The following is an 8,356-nucleotide window of genomic DNA, read 5'->3' on the forward strand; positions in this document are numbered from 1 at the left end:
TGACGCGAAAGTTCCGGAATAAAAGCGGGTTTAAGTGTTTTACAAACTGCTCAAAATGGCGGAAAATCTAAGGGCGGAGCTTACTTAACAAAGACACAGATGTCTTCCGCTTGAGTCAAGGCACGCGTGTAAGCAAGTTGCATGTCTTCAAACGAAACGAGGCATGACTTATGCCCCTTTAAAGTTTGAGTTTTCAAACGCTTCGTATAGCGCCCCCCTTTGGCCAATTGGAGTAAGATTGCTTTCAGTGATATTTGGACTAACCCTCTACATATTTGCCAAATGCCATGAACGTGTCACTTTGCATGTATGATTTAGAGGCAGAAGAATAATTTGCATAAAACTGCAACATTGAGTGAATTATTAAAAAATAATGTTTCGCTTTAAAGAAAATCCGCCTAACTTTTCAGACCGTATTGGTCCAAAGTTCATGTAAAAAAAGTTTCGCGCACATTACGCGAAAATCCCAGGAGGAGATACATTTTTACTGTTTTTCATATAATTCAAAATTGTGGGAGAAGTAAAGGTCAGAGGTCAAAAGTCAGAGCGTAAAAGTTGTTCGGCATGAGGAGACGCATAAGTGTATACAGGTTTCATTGCTGTACCTGAAACAGGGCATGAGCTACACCAGTTCAAAGTTGGCATTTTTCAAAGGCTTCCTACAGCGCCACCCTTTGGCCGATTGTTGCGAGCTTCGCGTTTTAGCCGTTTGGCATAGTCCTCTGCCATACTGCCGAGTTTCGTAAAAAGCGACTGCACGGTCTAGCCGCTAGAGCAAAAGTGGCGGAATAATAATAATAATAAATATAGCTGCAAGCAGCGATAAAGTGGCCAAGGCATAAATAGCAGGAAAGCAAAAAGGCATCAAGGGAAAGCAAAGAAGAAATCAAAGAAAAACTGGAAGCAGTGTTCTTCCGAACAGGTCTCCGGCAGGTCAGGTGTTTTTTTTTTGGCCTAGTGGTGACTATAATAGGCCAAAGTCAAAAGGGTACCACGTGTTCTTTGGCCTTTCACGGCAATCGGACGCTGCATGCGGGATTTGAGGCATTTTGTTCCAAAAATGGGTTTTGCAAAAATTGACCCGCTGGTGGCGCTATAACAGGCCAATGTGAGAAGGGTGGCATCTGTTCCTTGGCCTAGTGGGAATGTGCGTGCAAAATCTCACACAAATAGCAGGCTGCGTTTGAGACATTTTGTTCAAAAAGGAGCAATCCTGCAAACCTTGGAATTCAATGTTAGCCAATTAGATAGAATATGATATTGGACAAATCCGTCATGATTACATCACTGTAGAGATACTGTGTGCCCATTTGTGTGATTATCGGATAAAATCTGAAGGAGTAATATCGAAGAATGCGTTTTCAGCCTTCTGGTGGCGCTATAAATGACAGAGACTCTGCCGATTTTACACTAATCGGCATAGTTATTGGTGAAAGCACAAATTGACCTCTACACAACATGTATGCAAAAGACTATATGCAACAGACATAAAATAGTTCCAAAGAACTCCTCAAGGTTTTAACTCAATATCTTTATTTTCCAACTTTTTCATTAGTTGTCTTTGTTTAAGAGTTGGTCATCAGGTTGTAAACCTTCAAAACAGAGGGTTAACAACCTAGCCATTTTCAGGCATGTCTTTTAAATCACAATGTTTTCAAATAATTCAAGTAGTAAACGTCTTCAAATAAAGTTTTTAAACATTAAGTATTGTGAAGTCTGAACCCAAACCAGCACACGGAAACAGTTATCAAGGTGAAAACGCAATAAGCGTTGTTTTATTCAATGGGGCGTTCCCCTAAAACATGAAATAAAGTTCTTCCCAAAACCGGGGCTTTTAACACGTCTTCAAATAAAGTTTTTAAACATTAAGTATTGTTAAGTCTGAACCCAAACCAGCACACGGAAACAGTTCTCAAGGTGAAAACGCAATAAGCGTTGTTTTATTCAATGGGGCGTTCCCCTAAAACATGAAATAAAGTTCTTCCCAAAACCGGGGCTTTTAACTCAAAATATGCTTCTTTCCAGAACTTAACAAACAGGGGTTACATTCGAAACATATGTTTCACAGTATGCTGTTGCTTCCATTAACACATGCCATTTCTCTTCCAAGACTCAGATGCAGCTCCTAATTTGCCTACAATGGGAACAGATAGAACCACCATTAGCAATGTGGCAAAATACAGAGCAAATGTGCGACAGAGGAGAACATAGTGGAGTTTTGCTTACTGCTCGATGGAAGAGTCCCTTCGAGAGCCAGCTACACAGTGAAGCAGAGCTCGGTGGTTAAGAGCAAAAACATTTGGATTGCCTGACTCGGAGAAGCTGTGTTGCGGCCAGGTGCTGACAAATCAAACTGATTGCAACAAGCAGCCATCTTAGCTGCTGCATTCTGGGAAATGTAGTTTTTCTGAAAACCAAGCAAAGCCATCAGTTAGATTCAGTTCACATGCAAAAAACAGGGCCTGGATAAAAAAAATAAGAAAAATCAACTAATCAGCTGATCTACAAGGTTAAAACAAAATAAAGTCAACAGATCTGCTGATTTGGAGGTTGTGATTTGCCATCCAATTTGCGTGATTTTAGGCCAAAATCTGTAGGAGCAGTGTTGTAAAATGTGTTTTGCAAAAATCTGTCTGATGGTGGCGCTAGAGAGGGGCATGTGTGAAATCAGGGACGGAGGTTGTGATTTGACAATCAATTTGCGTGATTTTAGGCCAAAATCTGTAGGAGCAGTGTTCGCAAATGTTTTGCAAGAATCGGCCTCATGGTGGCGCTGGAGGGCCATGTGAGAAATCAGGCAGCCAAGGAGTGTGTGCAAAGTTTGGCATGGATAGGGGCAATGGTAACGGAGATATGAATAGGGCAAAAGTATGATGTCACACGGACAGAGTGACAGCCGGTGGAGGTTTTCTAACAGTCGCAATAATACTCACATCTCTTTAGTTAAATGCTTACATTGAAGAAAGAGATGAGGCCACACCCCAAACAATAGTGGACACAGGCAATAATCCACAACTGCACACTCCTGACAATATAAAACACATTCTCACTGTAAACGATAGAACCAAAATAACACAGTAAAACGGTAAAAGAGACCATACAAAATACAAGCAAACAGTCTTACCGGTTAACAGAGCAGCACACACTCAACTCAGCAGTGTTTTGTTCAAACTGTTCAGATGGATTCAATCGGCCGACGCCCAACAAGCAACCATCTTAGCTGCTGCATTCTGGGAAATGTAGTTTTTCTGAAAACCAAACAATTAAGATTCAGTTCACAGGCAAAAAAACTAAAAAAAATCAACTAATCAGCCGATCTACAAGCTTAAAACTAAATAAGGTCGACAAATCTGCTTATCTACAAGCAATAATTACATTACCGAAATGAATCTTTTTACATTCCAATCCCAAAACCAGAAACAAACATTTCCGAGCCACATGTTCACTTACCAATTATCTTAGTCACGCAGCCTCAGTGTCAATATCAGAGTTGGTCAGGTGGATCTAAAAGCAATATAGTGTGGGTTAAATATAACATGGAGCAATGCTGTTAGAAATAGTCTTGAATAGTCTTGAAATGAAATGTGTACAAACCTGCAGCAGCTCCAATGAGGTTACTGAACAAACTGAAAAAAGACTGGCTTTATACAGGGTGTGGTCATTACGAATGCTCTGCAGCTGTGACTCAGGGACCGTGGTCAAAACATTGCATGTGAAAAATAAGAATATATTCCATTTGAAAAATAAAATAAAATGATACATTCCCGCTGAACCGTGGGTTACAAGTGCACAAGTGCACAGTGCACTAACCTACATTATTGCAAAGTGTGATTTAAATGTGACTTTGAATGTATGTTTTAGAGGCAGAAGAATAACGCACACACGTGCGCGCACGCACGCACGCACGCACGCACGCACGCACGCACGCACGCACGCACGCACACACACACACACACACACACACACACCTGTGCCTAACCATTCTGCATTAGAGGTGGGATTTATGGCTATTTGAAGTGAGACAGTACCATCGATCATAAAATGTGTGTGTAAATTAAGCTACCTTGACTGTTGTTATTCATAAAACACCAAAAAAAAACAAGCAGGCAACAATGAACTCGCTCCTCCACTTGTTCTCTCTCTCTCACTCACTCACTGTACTCAGTCAGTACTCAGTGGAGTAGCAAGGAGATGTTGAATTGGGGGGAGGGGGTCTCCCCCCCAAATGAACGGCTCTCTACTGCGCGAACCGGATCCCAACGTTCACTTCAAAGAGCCGTTCAAAAGATTTGATTCGTTCGCGAACGTCCCAGCTCTATTCTGCATCTAGCCTAAGGACCAGATCATGGGAAAACCCTACTCACGTCAGGGTGGGGGGTCCCCAGTTCAAATATGATTCTTTTTGGTTTCAGTGATATTTGGACTTACCCTCTACGGTAGTTCATCATGAAAATGTTACTTTGCATGTATGTTTTAGAGGCAGAAGAATAATTTGCATACAACTTGCAATGTTGATTGAACTATTAAAAAAGCATGTTTCAATGTTTAAAAAATCCGATCTGACAGATCTTTAGATATTGGTCCAAAGTTCATGTAAAAAAAGTTCCGTGCACATGACGCGAAAGTTCCGGAATAAAAGCGGGTTTAAGTGTTTTACGAACTGCTCCAAAAGGCGGAAAATCGAAGGGCGGAGCTTACTTAACAAAGACACAGATGTCTTCAGCTTGAGTCAAGGCACGCGTGTAAGCAAGTTGCATGTCTTCAAACCAAACGAGGCATGACTTATGCCCCTTTAAAGTTTGAGTTTTCAAACGCTTCGTATAGCGCCCCCCTTTGGCCAATTGGAGTAAGATTGCTTTCAGTGATATTTGGACTAATCCTCTACATATTTGCCAAATGCCATGAACGTGTCACTTTGCATGTATGATTTAGAGGCAGAAGAATAATTTGCATATAACTGCAACATTGAGTGAATTATTAAAAAATAATGTTTCGCTTTAAAGAAAATCCGCCTGAGTTTTCAGACCGTATTGGTCCAAAGTTCATGTAAAAAAAGTTTCGCGCACATTACGCGAAAATCCCAGGAGGAGATACATTTTTACTGTTTTTCATATAATTCAAAATTGTGGGAGAAGTAAAGGTCAGAGGTCAAAAGTCAGAGCGTAAAAGTTGTTCGGCATGAGGAGACGCATAAGTGTATACAGGTTCCATTGCTGTACCTGAAACAGGGCATGAGCTACACCAGTTCAAAGTTTGCACTTTCGAAGGCTTCCTACAGCGCCACCCTTTGGCCGATTGTTGCGAGCTTCGCGTTTTAGCCGTTTGGCATGGTCCTCTGCCATACTGCCATGAACGTGTCACTTTGCAGTATGATTTAGAGGCAGAAGAATAATTTGCATGAAACTGCATTATACGGTTAATTATTAAAAAATAATGTTTCGCTTTAAAGAAAATCCGGCTAACTTTTCAGACCGTATTGGTCCAAAGTTCATGTAAAAAAAGTTTCGCGCACGTTACGCGAAAATCCCAGGAGGAGATACATTTTTACTGTTTTTCATAGAATTCAAAATTGTGGGAGAGGTAAAGGTCAGAGGTCAAAAGTCAGAGCGTAAAAGTTGTTCGGCATGAGGAGACGCATAAGTGTATACAGGTTTCATTGCTGTACCTGAAACAGGGCATGAGCTACACCAGTTCAAAGTTTGCACTTTCGAAGGCTTCCTACAGCGCCACCCTTTGGCCGATTGTTGCGAGCTTCGCGTTTTAGCCGTTTGGCATAGTCCTCTGCCATACTGCCGAGTTTCGTAAAAAGCGACTGCACGGTCTAGCCGCTAGAGCAAAAGTGGCGGAAGAATAATAATAATAAATATAGCTGCAAGCAGCGATAAAGTGGCCAAGGCAAAAGCATCAAGGGAAAGCAAAGAAGACATCAAAGAGAAACTAGAAGCAGTGTTCTTCCGAACAGGTCAGGTGTTTTTTTTGGCCCACTGGTGACTCTATAACAGGCCAATGTGAGAAGGGTGGCATCTGTTCCTTGGCCTAGTGGGAATGTGTGTGCAAAATCTCACACACATAGCAGGCTGCGTTTGAGACAATTTGTTCAAAAAGGAGCAATCCTGCAAACCTTGGAATTCAATTTTAGCCAATTAGATAGAATATGATATCGGACAAATCCGTCATGATCACATCACTGTAGAGATACTGTGTACTGATTTGTGTGATTTTCTGTCTATAGCTGCAGAGCGAGATGAACAAATCTCAGTGAGAGTTGCAAGGGCCCCATAGCCTAGTGCAGTGTTTGTTATTTTTGCCTTTTTCTTGAGTTTTGCCTTTTGTTCCCGTTCCCGAGTTCTCTATTTTTAGATTTTTGGCAAAGTTTATTTTTGCCATTTTTGAATTTTGGGTTTCACTGTACAACTGCATGGTGGGGGCTGGATAAATAAAAATCTTAACGAGACACAAATTGCTTATTATAAGCAGACATGGCAACCCAGGTACATTCAGAGCCCAGAACGCCAACTACTGACACTTTAATGCAAGGACAACAGGAAATCAAATGATGTTTTTCAGGACAGCTTTTTCAGCCCCCGCCTCTTTCAGGATATGAACAGGATAACAGGGGCGGTGCCAGGAATAACATGAATATATAGAGATAAATAGTAATACTGAATAAAAGTACAAAGGTATTGGCATCAACTTGACATTTTTTGAAAATAGCAGATCTACAAGCTCACAATGCAATGCAATGCATGAGCATTTACTGGAGTAGCCTAGAAGTAAGACTATACAAGTGAAGTATAAAATACCTCAAAATTATACTAAGGATAGTATTTGAGTAAATGTACTCAGTTACTTTTACACCCCTGGCATTGTAGACCCAGATGCTTGTGAAACATGATAAAGAAATAGTCATGCAATAGTATGAATTTCAGTTTATTTACACAAAGGATTTGCAATTGCAAAATATTTGGCAGCATTATTTTCTGTAAGTGGCTAGCAGAGTCAGACTTAACTAAACTTAAATTGTTTTTATTGAAAAACGTTGAGGGGAAGGCGGCTGGGGGTCAAAACTTGGAACTTTAGGCGCTCACATGGGGCTGCCGTCCTGTGGGCAGAGCAGACTATGGATTCCAATTGGGGGGTGTTGGAACCCAGCCAGCCTAGGTGGGGGAGGCAGAGAGAAATGAGGTGAGCTTCAGAATAATTACAGTTGAGCCACAAGTTAGAGAAGAGGTGTTCAATCTGCCCGTTCCACACAGTTCAGAATAATGAACCCACTTACACTGCCGTTCTTTGGCTTCAATGAAGCAATCTGGGAGCTGGTACTGATTGTCAGCTGATTGTCAGATGGGCTTCAGGTGTGAGGCTGAGCTTCCCCTGCATGGTTTTAAACAATAAATGAATGCACTCAAACATCATTACTTTATAAAGAAACTCAAAGTCATTACTTCAAAATCAAATCAAACTAGGAATGAGTGTCACTGCGGCTGCTTTTTCCTACCCATAACCATAGGTCAGACAGGATTGTGTCAGTCTTTCTGCAGGCTCGCCATCTTTCAGATTCAGTTCTAGGCAATAAACCTGGCCTGGATCAAAGAAAAAGGCCAAATGAATAGAAAAACAACAAATTCAAATAATCTGCTGCACTACAGGCTTGAAACAATAATTCCATTAATCTCCCCAACTAGGCATTGGCATTAAACTCAAAATACATCAATTCAATAATCAACGTTGCAGCTAACATACAAGCATTACATTCCAAAAGAAATCGTTTAACATTTAGATACCAAAACCAAAAACAACATAACATTTCAGAGCACATGGTCAGCTTACCAAGTGACACATTGTTCCTCCATCATACACAGCCAGTGTATCGAGTGGATCAGGTAGGTATGTTCAGGTGAGGTAAATCTAAAAGCCAAATTATAGTATGGGTAAGTATAATGAATGAAACTGTTAGAAATTGGAATAGTTGTTGGAATAATGAACAGTGTACAGACCTGCAGCTGCTGCATAATGTAGCAGTGAGTAGCAGCAACCACCAGCACCATGCTGCTTCCAAACAATCTGAGAGGGGGGGAGTGGCCTCAACTCAACCACTATTTATACCCTTGCTTAAGAAGGTTGCCATGTTTGGTCGGGTTGCCATGTTCAGTTGCAGTACCAGGGTTTTCACGGCAAAATGTTGTAAAATGTATTTTAAATGCATGAGGTAAGGCTTGAACAGGGGACTTCTGGAATGATAGACAAAGGCCTTACCAGGTGAGCTATGCACAGCTCTGCACAGTGAGAAAATATTACTTTAAATGTTTGTTTTAGAAGCAGAAGAATAATTTGCATAAAACCGCAAATTGATGAA

At 41.0% G+C, this 8,356-nt stretch overlaps 1 long non-coding RNA gene across 1 annotated transcript; it reads right to left on the minus strand.

Moving 5' to 3' along the window:
• Positions 1–7,333: 7,333 nt before the first annotated feature.
• Positions 7,334–8,064, minus strand: LOC308293943. The gene is made up of 4 exons (XR_013962504.1): positions 7,998–8,064; positions 7,831–7,908; positions 7,499–7,583; positions 7,334–7,374 (listed from the first exon to the last, which is right to left on the minus strand). It is a non-coding gene; the product is annotated as an uncharacterized lncRNA (long non-coding RNA).
• Positions 8,065–8,356: the final 292 nt, after the last annotated feature.

This window comes from Nannobrachium achirus, assembly GCF_963921795.1.
Source record: "Nannobrachium achirus genome assembly, chromosome: 11".
Classification (NCBI taxonomy): Eukaryota; Metazoa; Chordata; class Actinopteri; order Myctophiformes; family Myctophidae; genus Nannobrachium; species Nannobrachium achirus.